Source organism: Canis aureus, chromosome 16 (genome assembly GCF_053574225.1).
Source record: "Canis aureus isolate CA01 chromosome 16, VMU_Caureus_v.1.0, whole genome shotgun sequence".
Lineage (NCBI taxonomy): Eukaryota > Metazoa > Chordata > Mammalia > Carnivora > Canidae > Canis > Canis aureus.
The window spans coordinates 58,215,609-58,234,261 of record NC_135626.1 but is presented as its reverse complement, the minus strand read 5'-3'; the positions used below and the strand labels follow the sequence as shown (position 1 = coordinate 58,234,261).

The 18,653-nt window shown below is 40.3% G+C and overlaps 1 protein-coding gene and 1 long non-coding RNA gene across 2 annotated transcripts in view; one reads left to right on the top strand and one right to left on the bottom strand.

Moving 5' to 3' along the window:
• Nucleotides 1-18,653, top strand: part of GRB2 (growth factor receptor bound protein 2) — a 73,604-nt gene that overhangs the window by 10,117 nt on the left and 44,834 nt on the right. The window lies entirely within an intron of this gene.
• The window catches only part of LOC144287014 (uncharacterized), a 48,079-nt gene continuing 38,855 nt past the window's right edge, over nt 9,430-18,653 (bottom strand). Inside the window, exons 3-5 of the long non-coding RNA XR_013354939.1 lie at nt 15,533-15,609; nt 10,209-10,358; nt 9,430-10,002 (exon numbers count right to left, since the gene is read on the bottom strand). This is a non-coding gene — a long non-coding RNA (uncharacterized LOC144287014). The remainder of the gene's footprint in view (nt 10,003-10,208; nt 10,359-15,532; nt 15,610-18,653) is intronic.

Genomic DNA, 18,653 nt, shown 5'->3' with positions numbered 1-18,653 from the left:
TGCTTTCCACTTTGCAGCTCATTCTGAGCCCAAACTATTTACAGGAGGATTCGCTGTCCACCTGGCACATGGTAATTATGTTGTTTACCCAATTGACGGCAGCAGCTTGCCCTTTTGGATATGTAATTTATTTTTACAAGGGTGGGTGTTATCGAATAATGTGTCAGCTCTACAGGAGGAGAACCTGAAGCTTAGCGTTTGCATATTCCATATTCACTGCCTTTCAGGTTTTGACATTTTTTCCTGAGAGCTGTAGTCTGATGATTGGGAGTTTGCCACTCATTTGTTTACTACCCCTGAATGAAATTATTAGAATTTTACAAAGAGGAAGAAAGTGGAAATGTAGAAATATGGTCCCCTATAAAAAGACTGCTGTTTTTTTTTTTTTTTCTTTTCTTTTTTGAGTCCTGCAGACCCGTGGGTAGTTACTATTTTGCTCTCCTTGCCCGAGGCATAGAGTTCTACTCTGAAGTTTCTTGATGTTAGAAATGTAGGTTGTATACTTCATAGAAGGCCATATTGAAGAGCTCTTTAAGGAGAAGGAAAGTGTTTTTTCCAGAGCTGTTTTTGTGTTGCCAAACTTACCTCTGATATTCTCAAAGTCAGCACAGAATTGTCAGAAAGCAGACAGAACCAGCTGTAGGTTTTAGAGTAACATGAAATAGAACTAAAATAGAACTCAGTATATCTGGCTTTTCTGTTTCTATTTTCTTAGCTAGAAGTCAGAGCAAAGGAGCAAGCTTAACTTAGACTATTAAATTACTCTATCATTGATATACGGAGGGGTAATTTGATGTTTTCATATGTGATTACTGTTTTCAGCAGATAACCAGTCATGCTGTCATCATATTGCTTTGTTCTGTTTTAAGATTTTACTTATTTATTCATGAGAGACACAGAGAGGCAGAGACGTAGGCAGAGGGAGAAGCAGGCCCCATGCAGGAAGCCCGAGCCCGATGCAGGACTCAATACCAGGACCGCAGGATCATGCCCTGAGCCAAAGGCTCAACCACCGAGCCACCCAAGCGTCCCAACTATCATCATACTATATGCCTGAAACTAAATAAAACAGTGTATGTTAACCATAATGGATTTTTAAAAAAGATTGGCTGCTCAGGTACCCACATCTGTAGCCTGTACAAAAACCCTGTGGGAACAGTTTTTTTTCCCCAACACAAACTTTGATTTCTCCCTTAACCTTACCCAAGAAACTTGAGCCCGGAAGCCTGGTAGTTCATATTTTTCTCTAAGTTTATCCCATTGTGTATTTAACATTAAGCAACAAAACCAAACTAGGGATTTGAGGTCTATTTTTAATAATTTTTAGGCAAGAACTTTGTTACCTCTTAAGTTTATCCTAGACCTAGACCATGAGCATCTGTAAGTTCTCCAACTTAAATTGGTAAACTCTTGAACAAGTGTGAAATGCTTCTCTCCTATCCTATAATTAGAGAAGATGATACTGTTTAACATTCCCCCAGAAATTGTTCTAATGGGAAAGAAAGTGAGTCAGAGTGCTCACATTTACTTTCAGATTTTCTTTGGGGAGAGAAAAATGCATATATTTGGTTCTTTCCAATTTGGTAGATAACTGGCATATGAAGTCATAATGTCATTATTACTTTTGAATGGTGACCGTTAGCTGTTTATTAGTAATCTTGTGGCTTTACTCCAAAAAAAAAAAAAAAAAAAAGTGACGATACAGTAGTTGCCCTTTGTCTTGAAATTCTGTGAAACAGCTGAGTGAAAAGAAGGGACATTGCTTTGTCTTAGAGCTGTTTTAAAAAGCAGGGGTTTCCTTCATTTGATTATTCAAGGAGTAACTGGTTTTATTTGAGTGGCTTTGATTTGATTTGATAGCTCTTTAGGATGTTAGCTGTGAGCCACAACATGTTTAAAAGTAGCTGGAGTAGCATTGACCAGTTTGACTTGATTGAAATAGGGCTATATTTGCACTCTCGATAAGGGGGGACACATACACATGAATACTGAATACATTTTACTTACTTTTTTTAAAGATTTTGAGATAGCAAGTATGAGAGAAAGCCAGCGAGCACAAGCAGGGGGAGGGGTAGAGAGAGAGAGGGAGAAGCAGGCTCTCCACTGAACAGGGAACCTGATGTTGGGCTCGATCCCAGGACCCTGGGATCATGACCTGAGCCGAAGGCAGACGCTTTACCGCCACCGAGGCGCCCCTGAATACATTTTATTTGAGGATAATGCAGTAGCAAGGGGCTTAGCCCTTTGCTTCTGACTAGAGTTCAGAAAGGGTTTCCTCTTCTCTCTGTCTTGGGGCTCCCGGTTAACTTTGGTGAGTTGAGGACCCCATCCTCCAGCAGATTACGTCCCTACTTTCCATCTACATGCTGACTTGTGCTGCCCTGAGAAAAGAGAAAAACAAAAACATTTTACTGGAAGCCTAAAATAGAACTCCGTATATCTGCCTTTGTTCCTCTTATAAAAGCATGTGTTTTTTGGAGGGGAGGAGGAGAAGGGCATTGAAGCAGAGAAATGGAAGAATTTGCTCTTCTGTTGCAGGTTTGCAGGTTTCAGCCTTGCGTGGCTGAAATGAACCCAAATTTCCCTGCCGTTGTATTGCAGGCTTCAGATAGTCCCAGGGGTTCTCCACCAAACAAGGCCCCTGAATTCTCTACCCTAGAACACAATACATCTGAGTTGCGTCTGCTGTTTTAAGGGCTTACATACCCATACTTCAAACAGTGCTGTGTATAGACCATTTTGAGCTCTCAAACCTGTGTTCATTGCATTCCAGAGCTGGCGGCTTTTCTATAAAGCAGACTTTTAATTCTAGAAAAGAACTAAATGATTCTGTTGGTTCTGATTGTAGAAAAGAACCAAGTGGATCATCTAAGTGTCTTCTGTCTGGCACTACCTACTTTTATCAGTTTTCAGTACTGCTTTAGAAATATGTTTTGAGGGATACCTGGATGGCTCATTGGAATGTGCACCTCGATCTCAGTTTTTGTGAGCTTAGGCCCCACGTTGGGTGTAGAGATTACTTAAAAATAAAGTCTTTAAAAAAAAAATAGGTCTCGGGATCACACTCAGCTTTTTGAAGCTTTCTATCTTGGTGCTAATGACCTGTTTTAATGTCACATTTACTGAGCATCTCCTTGAGCCACATCCTGGGATAAGTTGCTTTGAGAGTTGGGGAAGAAATACTTTCTCCCTTGAGGAGCTCTAAGTCAAATAAGAGAAGTGAAATTAATATGTGAAACAGGATGTGGCAGTGTACAAAATTAGAGGATTTTTAAAACAGAAGACCTTTTAAAATCTCTTAATTTCAATTTTTATTACTTTTTAGATGAGGAAATAGCCCATAGAGTTAAATGATCCATCCAGGATCACAACTATTAGTACTTAGTAAGGAATACCTTTAATGGGATGCTGAGTTGTGTGACACACTAATTGCCAGAGTAATATAGGAAGAGCAGTGACTGGTAAGAGCTAATGTCTGATAGTGCTGTGTGGAGGGAGTGCGACTTGAACTTGTGAGATGGCTGTGGAGGGGGATTGGGGAGGTGAGCTGTGGTTTGAGATAGTAATGCTAGAATGGGGTCGTAGACTGTGCCATGGTGGAAAAGAAGGTAGAATTGGAGCAAGATAAGAAAAACCAGCAGGAATTTGATCTTGTCCTTAAGAAGCCTTTGCAGGCTTTTAGCTGATTGATGGAAATGTTCTGGGATAGGAGGGAAGCCTGGAGGCCCAGCCTGGGAGGTTGTAGTGAGCAGGCTATGAGACTACTGGGTGCATAGGTGTTGGAGACTAGGAATGAAGGACTGAGTGGAAGGTGTTAAGAGTTGCTAAATGGAAAAATGAGGGGGATTTCTGCCTGTCAGCTGGGGACATTGGAATGAATCTATGTAACTGAGAAATGAATGCCCACTGAGTTTATTCCTGAGAGCCAGGAATCAGAACTGGGGTTTGATTGATAATAGTTTTCATAGCAGCCACAAGTCCTGAATTTGGATACAGGAGTCCCCTTTCAAGTGTTTGAATGATTACATCTAAAAATGAGGTTGAGGTGTTTATTTCTTCACTAATTCAAATTCCTCGTATCAGTGTACTAGGTAGGAGTATTTGCCTGTTGATGAGAATTCTTACTAATCTTATTGACTAAACCCAGAATTTTACATTTAATTTTTATGAATGAGGATGGTTTGAGTTCTCTTAGAACAAATAATTTGCCTTTCGCTGTATTCATTTTTTCCCTCTGTCTTCTGAATGAACTGTTTCCAAATAGGTGTTAAGAATGAATTTCAGTTCCTATACAAGACTCCTTTTAGGGTCCTGGCTAAAGACCAGTCATCCCTGTTTGGAGAAAGAAATGAGTAAGGAAATGCAGTATCCCTTTGGGGGGGTCTTTCAGTTTTCACCTCTGTAAGCCATTATGTTTGAAGTCCTCCTTGAATAGCTACCATTTATGTAGCATTTATTATGCAACAAAGTTCTACATTATTTCTAGTTTGGGTACTGAAAGGTTGGCGCTCCTTAGCATCAGTCTATGGCTGCAGAAACAGGCACACAAACTTGCTCAGGTTCACACATGTAGTAAGCAGCAAACCTGGGGCTTGATTTTAGGTCTTGGTACAATGTCTGCGCCCTCTAACTCCTTCTGCGGTACATTACTGCTCCTCTTAACTGTAAGGTATGAATAAACCAGAAATGTGAGGTATCAGCAGACCTGCTTTGCTCATCTGCAGTCATGGACAGCAGGTTATGGTACTGCTTCTACTGAGTAACTTACTAGACATCGTATCTAAAGTAAATTGAGTTCAATAGTGAAAGAAATAGGGAAAATGAGATAATTTTCCAAGATGATAAAGATTACCAAGGATGATAAAGTGGCCCCACCCTGTGTTGGCCAGGATGTAGAGAACTGGACTCTTGTCACCTTCTGCCAGTGGAGGTTTATACCAATAACACATTCTTTGAGAATGGTGGCTTGATGACATATATCAGAACATAAAATGGCCCAGGATTTCTAGAAAAGAAATTTTCTGCTGTTAAATTTGAAATATTATTTGTTAGATGCATTTCAGAGATGTTAAAGTGTGTAAAAAGAGGCATCTTGAAAAGGTGCCCAAAAAACCCTACCAAAGACCTAAGTACGCATAAGTGGGGGGCTACTTAAGCAAGTTATGGTACCTGTAGAATGGAATGCTGTGAGGGTATTAATGCTGGTGTAAATCTATATCAACACAGAATAGTGTCTACACTTGGCACAGAGAAGTATTTAAATTGATCCTCTTTTAAAAAGTAGTAATGTGGGATGCCTGGGTGGCTCAGCGGTTGAGAGTCTGCCTTTGGCTCAAGGCGTGATCCCAGAGTCCCAGGATTGAGTCCCACATCGTGCTTCCTGCATAGAACCTACTTCTCCCTCTGCCTGTGCCTCTGCCTCTGTCTCTCATGAATAAAAAAGAAAAAAAAAAGTAGTAATGTAACAATATATTGAACGCTCAGGATGTCTGTCCTTGCACTAAGCCAAATATTTTACTTATTTTACTTCCATTCCATTCCCTTTGAATCCCTGCAAGAATCCTAACAAAGATGCCGTTATCCCCATTTTACTGATCAGGAACATGAGGCTTAGGTTAAGTAACTGGCCCAAGTTTACAAGTTAGCATTCCAGTTGAGGCCGGTGTGAGTCCAGATTCTGTGTTCTTAACCGCAACCCTGCAGGGCCTTTTCATACCCAAATGAAGTCAATAGAGAGGGAGCTCACATTTAGGGCTATTTGTTTGCTTATTAAATACATAGACTTTCTGAATGGTCCTCTGAAAGGTAACAGTTGCCTCCAAGGGGCTTGATTTCAGGTGATTTTTACTCCTTTTGTGTCCTCATTTCTCTTACTTTAATCAATTTATAGTTTTATTTACTTTTTTTTTTTAAGATTTTAAAATTTTTAAATTTTTAAATTTTTTAAGATTTTAAGAACCCCGACTGAAGTCAGCGGTTCAGCATCTGCCTTTGGCTCAGGACGTGATCCCGGAGTTCCCAGATTGAGTCCCACGTCGGGCTCCCTGCATGGAGCCTGCTTCTCCCTCTGCCTGTGTCTCTGCCTCTCTCTCTCTGTCTCTCATGAATAAATAAATACAAATTTTGTAAAAAACCAAAAAGCAAACAAACCCCAATAAAGTTATATTCAAATAGTAGTTAACATTTTACTTGACAGATAGCCCAGGAAGTAAAGGGCTCTGGTCAGGGGTTGGTTGGTTGGTTGGTTGTTGTTTGTTGTTGTTTAAGATTTTATTTATTTATTCATGAGAGACACAGAGGGGGGGAGAGAGAGAGAGAGAGAGAGAGAGATACAGAGATACAGAGATACAGGCAGAGGGAGAAGCAGGCTCCATGCGGGGAGCCCGACCCGGAACTCAATCCCGGGTCTCTAGGACCAGGCCCTGGGCTGAAGGCGGCGCTAAACCGCTGAGCTACCCCGGCTGCCCGTTTGGTTGGTTTTTTAAAGGCTGAAGTTTAACCTGCGTTTAAATCATTAGGCTGAAATTCCTGAAATTCGCTGTGGCTCAGTGTCCTAAAACTGAAAGATATTTTAAAAAGTGATACAAAATGACTTTAAGGGGTGCCTGGGTGGCTCAGTTGAAGGTCTGCCTTCTGCTCTAGTTCTGATCTCAGGGTCCTGGGATCGAGCCCCACATCAGGTTCCACGCTTGGCGGAGATTCTGTTTCTCCCTCTGCCCCTCCCCCCTGCTCATGCTCCCCCCCTCTCTCTCTCACAAATAAAATGTTTTTTAAAAATGACTCTTAAGAAGGAACACCTGGGTGGCTCAGCGGTTGAGTATCTGCCTTTGGCTCAGGACGTGATCCCGGAGTTCCCGGATCAAATCCCACATCGTTCCTGCACAGAGCCTGATTCTCTCTCTGCCTGTGTCTCTGCCTATCTCTCTCTCTCTCTCTCTCTCATAAATAAATAAATAAGTAAATAAATAAATAAATAAATAATAAAAAAAATCTTTACAAAATAAAAAGAAAAACCTAATATATTCATGTGCTTAAAGCAGTGACTGGCCTAGAGAAGACAATGCTAGCTGCCATTAGTTTTGTTTTGTTTTTTTTTTTTAATTTCTTTTAAAGATTTATTTATTTGAAGATTTTATTTATTTATTCATGAAAGAGAGAGAGGCAGAGACACAGGCAGAGGGAGAAGCAGGCTCCATGCCGGAGGCCCGATGTGGGACTTGATCCCCGGTCTCCAGGATCACGGCCTGAGCCAAAGGCAGGCGTCAAACTGCTGAGCCACCTAGGGATCCCCTAAAGATTTATTTATTTATTAAAGTAATCTCTATACCCAGTCTGGAACTTGAACACCATGACCCCAAGATCAAGAGCCGTACACTCTACTGACTGAGCCCACCAGGTGCCCCTGCCAGTAGTTTTATTAATGTTATTCAGGTGCACAGCTTTGATAAAATGTCAGGCCAACCCCTGGCTCAGGTAACTGTGTTAAGTCACATGACTCTATCCATAAAACCAGCCAGGTGCTTGTCCTGCTATTACCTCAAACTCAAGAACTGTTGAAACCTTGTCCTAGAGCTCAGCGGAAAGCACGGCCTTGGTAGAGGGGTGTGTGAAAGGCAAGTTGTTCCTCTTTTCTTAAAGTCTTTGGTTTCTGTCAGGATTAAATCCAAAAGCAAGGAGATGGGCACCTGGACAGTGTCCGGCTGGAGGCCTCTCTTTTGTAGACTACTTTGGCTGGATGGAGCTTTGGGGGTCATGCTGTTGGCTAACATTGAGACATGTTAAAAGAAACAGCCTTGGGAAAACTCATTATTTACAGTAGGGGTATTAAGGCGTCTTTCACTGTCCCTCAGTTCCTCAGTGAGAAAACGTTCTCTCTGGTCTCTATGCCAAGAATATGCAGATTTTCCCCCACACAGCTTTCTAAAATCTTAAGGATGCTTATATACTGTTTTAGTATGTTTCCTTCTTTATCTTGTAGGAAAGCTTAAGCCTACTTGGGTGTCCCATTTCTAGCAGCAGTTCTTGTGTTTTCGGTCCTGATATTTTTACCCAAACAGGTGCTAATGATTCGCAGTAAAATACTGGAAGTATTTCCTCACTTGAACAATGGCTTTCTTTTTTCTTTCTTTTTTTTTTTTTTTTGAGTGTTAATACTACTTTAATGTCATTTGTTTATGTTAATTTTAACTAATTTATTCGCTAGTTTAACACTAGACTTTTAAAATCTTAAGTTTAGCAAAATGTCAGAAGCCTTCTGTAGAATTTTGCTTTTGAAAAATACAAAAAGCATCAGTTTTAGTTATAAAGTGAGAGGAAATACATTATGACCCTTGGACTATAGGCTTCGAAGAGAACTGGAAGGGGGGATGTGTTTTCAGTGAGAAGATGGATCATGGCTTGTCTTCTTCATGTCATTCTTACATAGGCCTTTGTTTTCATAGAGAAGTATCGTTTGGAATGGATTGCTAAGGGAAATATATTTCACCATTTTATTGGTAATTCCATTTTACTTTAACATTTAAAATTTAATATACATTCATAGGAAAAAAATAGGAAACTCAAAATCCTGCATAAACTACCCACCCCCACCCCCTGGTAATTTTACTGTTTCAGAGCTCTTCTAGGCTTTGTTATATATGCATTTTCATAATACTGTAAAATTGTAGTGGACTTAAAATACAACATGTTACCTTTTTTCTATATTGATTTTACTGATTATTTTTAATGGTTTAATAATATTAAGTAGTATTAGAGTTAATGATCTTAAAAAAAGGTAATAAAATAAAGTTAGGGGCACCTGGGTAGATCAGTCAGTTAAGTGTTTGCCTTGGGCTCAGCTCATGATCTCAGTGTCCTGGGTTTGAGCTCCCCACCCCCTGCATTGTTGGGCTCCCTGCTCAGCAGGGAGTCTGCTGCTGCTTCTCCCTTTGTCCTTCACCCTTCCACTCCCCACTCATGCTCATTCTCTCTCTCTCTCTCTCAAATCTTTTTTTTTCTGTCAAATCTTAAAAAAAAAAAAGTTAATCTATTTCCCTATTGCTGGATGTTTAGCTTGTTTCTCTTCTTTCTTTTTTTTTTTTTTTTTTTAAGCTTTTATTTATCTATTTGAGAGAGAAAGAGATCATGAGCAGGGGGAAGGGCAGAGGGAGAAGCAGGCTCCCTACTGAGCAGAGAGCTCAGTGTGGGGCTCTACCCCAGGACCCTGGGATCATGACTTGAGCCTCACCAGATGCCCAACTGACTGAACCACACAGGGCACCCCTTAGCTTGTTTCTAATAATAATTTAGTTCATAATCTCGAAGGAGGTTGTTGGTGTATATGTTGCTCTACTCTCTGAAAGGGCTGAACAGATTACCTGCTTGAGATCCGGTTAAATGAGAATGGCCCATAATCCATAGCCAGAATATATAATAACACAGCTAAAGTCTGCTTCATGCACCAGTCTCTTTTAACACAGAACATTATTTCACAGTTTGACAAGTGTTTAATAGGAATGTAGAACCAGATGTGTGAAATGAGGAAACATCTACTCAGCATCTAAGATACTTGGTCCACAGCAGCACGTAGTTTTTCTGAGGTACATTTTATTTTGTGCTAGTCCTTCTGATTGATTTGCTTTTATAACTGTATCAGATTAAGTTAATAAGTCATTTTGATAGCTGAGAAATTTGGTGTGTATTTATAGGTGTGGGTTTTGATTTGTTTCATTGTCAAGTCCTCTACACCCAGCATGGGGCTTGAACTCATGGCCCGGAGATCGAGTCACATGCTTTTCTGACTGAGCCTGCAAGGCGCCTCACATAGGTATAGTTTTTTCATTTCATTCTGTATTTTACTTTCTTGGGCTAAATGAAACCCTTCTAGAAGGAAATCATCCATGCCAATTTATGTTTAGAAAAACAAACCAGGCTTTGTTGATGCTGCAAACGCTGAGCTTTAGAGCCAGGACCCTCTGCTGAGACAAAAAGGTAGAGTGGCTTACTGAAGCATCCTCACATGTACTGCAATATAAAGAAAAAAGAGAACCATTCTGTTGGTAGCAGTTGATCTTCTCTGGGTGTTGAGATTTTGGTGAATTTTCACTCTCGCTAGCATGCATTTCTATCATGGATTTTTTATAAGCATATATTAGTTTCATATCAGAAAAGCAGTAAGAGACAAAAGCACTACAGTAATTTTCCAGATATCAGTTTACAAATCAACAAACCTTCGGGCAGCCCCGATGGCCCAGTGGTTTGGCACCGCATTCAGCCCCGGGTATGATCCTGGAGACCCGGGATTGAGTCCTGCGTCGGGCTCCCTGCATGGAGCCTGCTTCTCCCTCTGCCTGTGTCTCTGTCTCTGTCCCTCTGTCTGTCTGTCATGAATAAATAAATAAAATCTTTAAAAAAAAACTTTTAATGACCTGTTTTGCTTTCTTACAAGGGAAAAAAAAAATCACCGAGTACAGCCTCCTAGAGCAAATTTATTAGATATTGAGACTCTTCTTGGTTCAGGAAGCACAAGCACAAGTCCTCCACATCATTTAGGACTGTTAACACATACCTTGTGTAGAATGCATGACGGGAAACCAGATGCATGCTCAGCCCTTTCCTTAGGAACAGATTGGCCCAAAAAATGGTCTTGCTGCCCAGATCTAGTTATTTCTTGCTTATCTTTTCCCTACACCTGATATGAAAGTAATGTTATGTGCTTTCTTACATATTTCATGTTGACTTAGGTCAGTCTTCAAACTGGATTAAAATTACTAATGCAGCCAAATTGCAGTTTTTCAGAGGTTTAATTATTCATTTCTCCTTTCTTTTGTCCATATTTAGCTCTGGTCAAGCTGACTTTTAATTACCAACTTTACAAAAATGTTTAACTTAGAAAAGTAAAATCAAGAGACAAAAAGATTTGAAGTTTGAAGTAATCAGTGGCTTCTAGTTATCTATTGTGCATTAAAAAAAATCAGGTGTTTTCATTTTATTCTTTTTAGATGTATGTTAGAATTATTTAATAGGAAAACATAAAAGAAAGGCCATACTCCCTCCTGTCACCCAGATAACTTTTTTGAAATTAAATAAATGTCTCTCTTAATGTTAGAAAATGTAAAAAAGGAAACTCTTCTCAGAGAAAATCGTTGTTCAGTTTTTTTTGTAACCTTTCAGGAAAAAATTTTTTTTTTTTTTTTTTTTTTTTTTTTAGGAAAAAGAAATTAACAAGTATAGCCATAGTTACATTTTTAATGCTTTCCAGATACAGTAAGAAATACAGTGAAACCATATTCAAAATTTTAATAATGAAAGTAAGCAGGTACTTCAGCTTACAAAGGGAGGATGGGGTTTCCGGTTAAGTGTACTGTACCTCTTTAGAAAACAGCAGTAGCTCAGAGGATTTCTATGCCAGGCTATTAGAGATCATAATGATTAAAACTTTCTCAAAGTCGCATGTTAAAGCTGAGTCAGAGTAGATCTTAAACCTGAAATTGGTGTCATCTATTTTTTTTTAATATTTTATATTTATTTATATAGTTACACAGAGAGAGAGAGAGAGAGAGAGGCAGAGGCATAGGCAGAGGGAGAAGCAGGCTCCATGCACTGGGAGCCCGATGTGGGACTCGATCCCGGGTCTCCAGGATCGCGCCCTGGGCCAAAGGCAGGCGCTAAACCGCTGCGCCACCCAGGGATCCCTGGTGTCATCTTTCTAAAACTGTGCTAATATTATCCATATGAGATACCCAGGTGAATTTGTGACTAATGGCCACTTAGTGCTAGAAGTGGAAACTAGTAGCCCTACAGGTCTTTTCCTGAGATTGATTACATTATTGGTCTTCCAAATTTAGATTAGTGGTGTAGTAGACAGAACATATACTTTGTTTTCATTAACTTGGGAAGTCATATTCTTATGTGTTCAGAAACCCTTTATCTGCCTTGAGCACTTATAACTATACCCACCTGAACAGCTGTTGCCTTTAAAGGCTGTAGAATATTCAAATTTAGCTGGGTTTTTTTTTTTGGTATTGTATATTAAAGTGTGACATTTCTGCATGTTCTTTCTCTCATTCTTCCCCTTTCCAAGTATGAAAGTAAAAGCCTGGCAAAAAGAGCATGCTGCTTCTTTACATATTCTCAAGTAACCTGATGAAAAATTACCTGCTTTTGGACTTGGGTTTTATATACAGAATAATTGCAACCTCAATTTGGAATGAACTGTAGCCCATCTTTCAATATAGGTATTTATAGCTATAAATTTCCCTTTAAATTCTGCTTTAGCTGCATCCCATAAATTTGGGTGTGCAGTTTTTGTTTTCATCTCAAAGTATTTTCTAATTTCTCTTGTTATTTTTTTTCTTTGACCCATTGATTATTTAAGAGTATGTTATTTAATTTCCACGTATTTGTGAATTTTCCAGAACTACTTCGGGTGTTAAATTCTATTTTAATTTCATTGTGCATGTATAATATACTTTGAATTATTTCAGTCCTTTTAAGTTTATTGATGCTTGTTTTATTGCTTCACAAATGATCCTGAAGAATGTTTCACTGTGCAGTTGAGATGAATGTTTATTTTGAATGGAGTTTTTGAATGGAGTTCTTTTTAAAATTTTATTTAACTTATTTGAGAGAAAGAGGGAGAGAGAGTACAAGCAGAGGAGCAGGAGAGGGAGAAGAAGACTCCCCACTGAGCAGGGAGCCCCACACGGGGCTCAATCCCAGGACCCTGGGATCGTGACCTGAGCCAAAGGCAGACATCCAACCCATTGAGCCACCCAGGCACACTGTTAGGTGGAGTTCTATATGCTATATATATCTCGTAGGTGGGGCACCTGGCTGGCTGGCAGTAGAGCATGTGACTAGTTCTCAGGGTTGTGAGTTCAAGCCCCAAGCCCCGTGTCAGGCATAGGAATTACTAGCTAAAGATGTCTTTTAGGTCTAGTTACTTATTTTTCCCTTGAGTGTGTCAAGATAGTTTTAGGATTTTGGTGAATTCATACTACTGCTTATCTAGTATCTTGGTAAATCACAGCATGCTGTGCTTAGTGCATAGGGTTCAGGGTATACCTAATATTTAATAATACACTATTTTAAGAACTGTGCCAGAGGTATGCACTGGATGTTCTGAAACAGACTCAGTAAGACATGAGTATTGAAAAAATTTTTGAGCTAATTTAGAAACGCCCAGGACCACTTTGTCTATCCAGATATGCCTTACTGATTGAGGACTGTTTCTAACATTAGCAGCGGTTACTGTCAGTTCTGAGGAGTTGTTGGAGCTCTCCTAAAACACTTAACCTATGAAGTTAATGGCCTTTCATTGTATTTGGCAGTTATAAGAATAAATGTGAGCCTTGTTGATAACAGCATGGCACATGCAAGAGCTTCAAAGTAGTTATGACTCTTTTTCACATTTTGTTAAAGACTTTATTTTGTCTCTCTCACCACCACATCCATGAAGGAAATGTTTATGGAAACAGGTTTCTACTACATGTTTGTATGTAGAAGATACTGAATAACATTACTTTAAGTAGGATTATTTTTTAAGATTTTATTTTATCTTATTTTTAAAGATTTTATTCATGTCTCAGAGGCAGAGACATAGGCAGAGGGAGAAGCAGGCTACCCGCAAAGAGCCTGATATGGAACTCAATCCCAGACCCCAGGATCATGCCCCCTAAGCTTAAGATAGATGCTCAACCAGGGGTCCCTAAGATTTTATTCTTGTGTAATCTCTGCACCCAGTGTGGGGCTCCAACTCAAAACCCCAAGATCAAGAGTTGCATGCTCCTCTGACTGAACCAGCCAGGTGCTTAAATGGGGCTACTTTTAACTAGAACTTCTCACATTGAAAATAGCATGAGCTTAACACCAGTGTTTTAGTAACTTAAGAATTGGAAAGGATTAGCCTTTTATTTCCTTCATCACTAGAATATAAATTATATTTAACAAGTGTGTATGTAATCCAGAGTTGGTGTACCTGAAACCTGATCCCTACATATTAGTTTCTAAAGTTTAAAAAGTCAGTGAACAGGGCAGCCCTGGTGGCTCAGCAGTTTAGTGCTGCCTTCCAACCGGGGCATGATCCTGGAGACCCGGGATCTAGTCCTGCGTCAGGCTCCCTGCATGGAGCCTGCATCTCCCTCTGCCTGTGTCTCTGCCTCTCTCTCTCTCTTTCTCATAAATAAATAATAATTTAAAAAATCTTTAAAAAGTCAGTGAACAGGACGCCTGGATGGCTCAGCGGTTGAACATCTGTCTTTGGCTCAGGGCATGATCCCAGGGTCCCTGCAGGAATCCTGCTTCTCCCTCTGCCTGCTGCCTCTCTCTCTGTGTCTCTCATGAATAAATAAAATCTTAAAAAAAAAAAAAAAGTTTGTGGTCAAAGAAGGGGAAAATGGAATACCATTTCATGAACCCTTTGTAAAGAAAATTGCTCCAGTAAATAAAGAACCTCAAGATCCCCCTTCATAGACCTCAAAACATTTACCCAATTAATATTGTTTTTTGTTTTTTAAACTTATTTTTATTTTTTATTTTTAAATTTTAAGAAACTTTAAGCTCTATTCCCAGCCTGGGGCTTGAAGTCACAACTTGAAGAGTCACATGCTCTACCAACTGAGCCAGCCAGGCACCCCCCAATTAATATTGTTTATCAAAAATAAGTTTGGAAACCCCAAAATTCAGTTCTCTGTTTACAGGGAGGGTGGATCAAGATAGCACTACCACTTGTCCCCTCAGTCAGGGTCCCCTCAATAGGATCCTGTCCTTTAAAAGTAAAGTTCTTACAGCATGTTTACTGAATATAGTTTTGTTTTGTTTTTTTAACGTCAATTTTCAAAAAATTATTTTAGGACATTTTAAAATTAGAGGTGCCTGGGTGGCTCAGTGGGTTAAGTGTCTTACTCTTCATCTCAGCTCAGGATCATGAGTCCAAGCCCAGTGTGGAGCCTACTTAAAAAATAAATAGGAGTGCTTGGGTGGCACAGTCGATTGGGCTGATGACTCTTGATTTTGGCTCATGTCATGATCTGAGGGTCCTGGGATCAAGCCCCACATCAGGCTCCAAGCTCAATGGGGATTCTGCTTCTCCCTCTGCCTCTTCCCCTTGCTCATTCTCTCTCTCTCTCAAATAAAAAATAAATAAATAAATAAATAAAATAAAACCTTTTTTAAAGCATTCATTTCTTCACTTGCACTTTCCATATTTCGAGATCTTAACAGCTACATGTGGCTAGTGGCTCCTGTATTGGATAGTGCAGATATAGGACATTACACCATTGCAGAAAGTGTTTTTGTTTTTTTTTTTTTAAGATTTTTATTTATTTATTCATGAGAGACAGAGAGAGAGAACTAGGGTTCATGCAGGGAGCCCGATGTGGAACTCAATGTGGGACTCGATCCCAGGACCCCAGGATCACGCCCTGGGTCGAAGGCAGGCACTAAACCGCTGAGCCACCCAGGGATCCCCAGCAGAAAGTGTTTTTAGACAGTTGCACTGTAGATTGTCACTACCCAAATACCACTGTTAGTGTCAAAGTATTTTGGATTTTACCTTAAAATGCCAGGAATCCTATCTTTTCTTCTCCTTGCAAAGCATCTGTGGTTATTCTGTTCCTTGGAGGTGAGGCCCTGGGGAAGAACGGAGATGGGAGAGTGACCTCAGAATGGTGCTGTAGTCTGGGGGTAGAACTGGGGTGAGCTTTGTCTTTCTCAGGAGTTTGTCCCAGTCTGTACTCCTCTCTTTCCTTGTGAATCTGAGTCCCCAACCCCCTTCCTCATAGTGCTGCACCCTCCTCACTTCCAGCCTGTGCAGAGGCAGATATGAGGAACCCCTTGCCCACCTGGTATTGTGTCTTTTCTAGTGAAAATTGAAGAGTACTGGTATAGTAGCTTTGGTGCTGTGAGCCATGAGGTTCCTGAGGCTAGTGCAGCCTCTTCTAATTTGGGTTCCTTGTGTCACTGGATGTGTAATGTGGTCTTGAGCTGAATGTGCAGACAGCAGCATCTGAGGCATATCCAGAGAGCAGAGGCAGCATTTCTTTGAATTTAGCAAAACCATAATTACTGTGTTTTCTTTTCAAAATGTTTTACATAAATAATCTCAGAGAAAGTCTTTTATTGTAGAGTCATTTTGATTCTTTGTTAACTTGCACTAAAATTTTGCACAATTTAATGTCCTCACCTGAAAAACTCTACAGTGTTTTGTTGATGAACGTTTTTGCCAGTAATGTCAAATAATGAGTTAGTTAATCTTCATGGCTATTTTTATTTATTTATTTTTATTTTGTTTATTACTTAGAATGAGCAGGGGGAGGGGCAGAGGGAGAAGTAGACTCTCCCCTCAGCATGGGGCTCAATGAGGGGTTCCATCTCAGTACCTTGAGATCTTGAACTGAGCTACCCAGACGCCCCCATGACTATCTTTAAACAAAATTTGGTCAGTTTTCAGTTAGTAGCATAGTTTCCCTGAACACTACCTCTTCTGGTTGTTCTTTTCATCTGGTGTAATCTTGGGTATCTCCCATTCCACACTCATTACCTAGAGCAAGCCCTGAGCTCCAGAATTTTTTCCTGAGCCATTTTTCTCCCCTAGATGCCTCTCCACTGCCCCTTTGCTCCACTGTCTACATCTGGCCACAGCGTATTTCTGATTCCCCATATCTCAATAGGATCCTGTGTCTCAGTGTCTTGCAGGGTGCCTAGCAACATGGTAGTTTAGTGGGTGGAATGGAGGAAGCGTTGAAACCCACACCAAGTTTGTTCTACTTGGTATAAATCGAGTCTGTAGTTGACACTGTCTTTGTTACCATCATTGCACTGTCAGAGGTTAGGCATGGTTCTTGTGTTGCCACAGCTGTTTTTGCATTAATTTAGGTGACATAGACCAGAAATAGGAGTTCTTGAATTTCGTGTGTGTGTGTGTGTGTGTGTGTGTGTGTGAGTTTTAAGGTTTTATTTATTTGAGAAGGGAAGAGAGAGTGAGCAAGAACAGGGAGAGGGAGAAGCAGACTCACCAATGAGCAGGCACTGACATGGGGCTTGATCCCAGGACTCTGGAATCCTGACCTGAGCTGAAGGCAGACTTAACCAACTGAACCACCCAGGCACACCTTTGTTGTATTTTCCCTTATTTTTTGCCACCACCTTAGTTAGGTTTCTTAGCTATTTTCCCATTGAGTGTAAAGTATAATTATACTTTTTTGTGCATGTAATCTAAAGGATACTCAATCTTTTTTTTTTTTAAGGATTTTATTTATTCATAAGAGACACAGAGGGGGACGGGGAACAGAGACACAGGCAGAGGGAGAAGCAGGCTCCATGCATGGTGAGCCTGATGTGGGACTGGATCCGGGTCTCCAGGATCATGCCCTGGGCCGAAGGCAGCACTAAACCGTTGAGCTACTCCAGGCTGCCCACTCAATTGGTTTTATTTTTAAGCTACTGTTCAAAAAACATTCCAAAAAAAAAAAAAAAATTCCAGTTTCCACCAGCTTTTGTTCTTGAACATTTATTCCAGCAGATAGTCCATACATATTTTTTAAAATACCACTATAGGAGATTCTAAACACTTACTAGGCTTTCTCTCCTGAGGTTTTTTTTTAAGTGTATAAGAAAAACAGGAAAAAATTTTTCCAAGAAACAGTTTGAAGTAATTCTGATGATTTGTTGTAATTTACATAGTTTACACAACTCATGGGCTTGGAGAAAGTGCCAGAGAACAGCTTTGCAGAGCACTGGATTGCGGGAAGAGGAGTCTTATCAGATGTTCTCTTGACTTTACTGCTAAAAAGGGAGGTGGGTTGAAGGGAAGAGGGAAGAATTTCTTGTTTTTCCAGCTTTGCCAGCACACTGCTTACAAACAATTGTTTGAACTCTTACTTGCGTCCCTGTACTTCCAGGTATGCTTTCTGGCCTCTTAATAGTAACACAGCTAGGAGTGGAGGCATGCTTTGTGATGCCAGACATAGCTGTAGCCAACCTGGAACAGGTCCAAACCGAGCAAGATACTGAAGTCAGAAAGAACAAGTGGTACAAATACTCTCTTAGTCAGAGTCCTGAAAGTCTTCACGGGAGAGCAATGCAGGCAGATCTGACAAGCTTTGGAAGATTTGTCATAGCCTGACATTTCAGTTTTTCTAGGGGCCGAGTAGTGGGTTTCAGCCAACAAGGCTAGAGTACTTCCTCTTAAATTTACCCATAGAAGCCAGCTGTTGTACATGTACTGGTGATAAACTTGGAGCTGGAGCAGTGACTGACCTGTTAACATCCTAGCCATGTGATACTCACACAATAATGAATTTCCATCTGTTGTGGGGCTTGGCTTTAGCCATTGAATCCATGAGTTGGTCTAAGCTTCAGTTTTAAGCATTCATTAATTTGTTTTTATTTTTTTATTTTTTATTTTTTTATTTATTTATGATAGCCACACACACACACACACAGAGAGAGAGAGAGAGAGAGAGAGAGAGGCAGAGACACAGGCAGAGGAAGAAGCAGGCTCCATGCAGGGAGCCTAATGTGGGACTCTATCCCGGGTCCCCAGGATCATACCCTGGGCTGAAGGCGGCGCAAAACTGTTGAGCCACCTGGGCTGCCCTGAAATGCATTTTTTAAGGCAGAAATGTTTAATCTTCTGATTAAACACTGATTTAGAGGATTTATAGTAAGGTAGA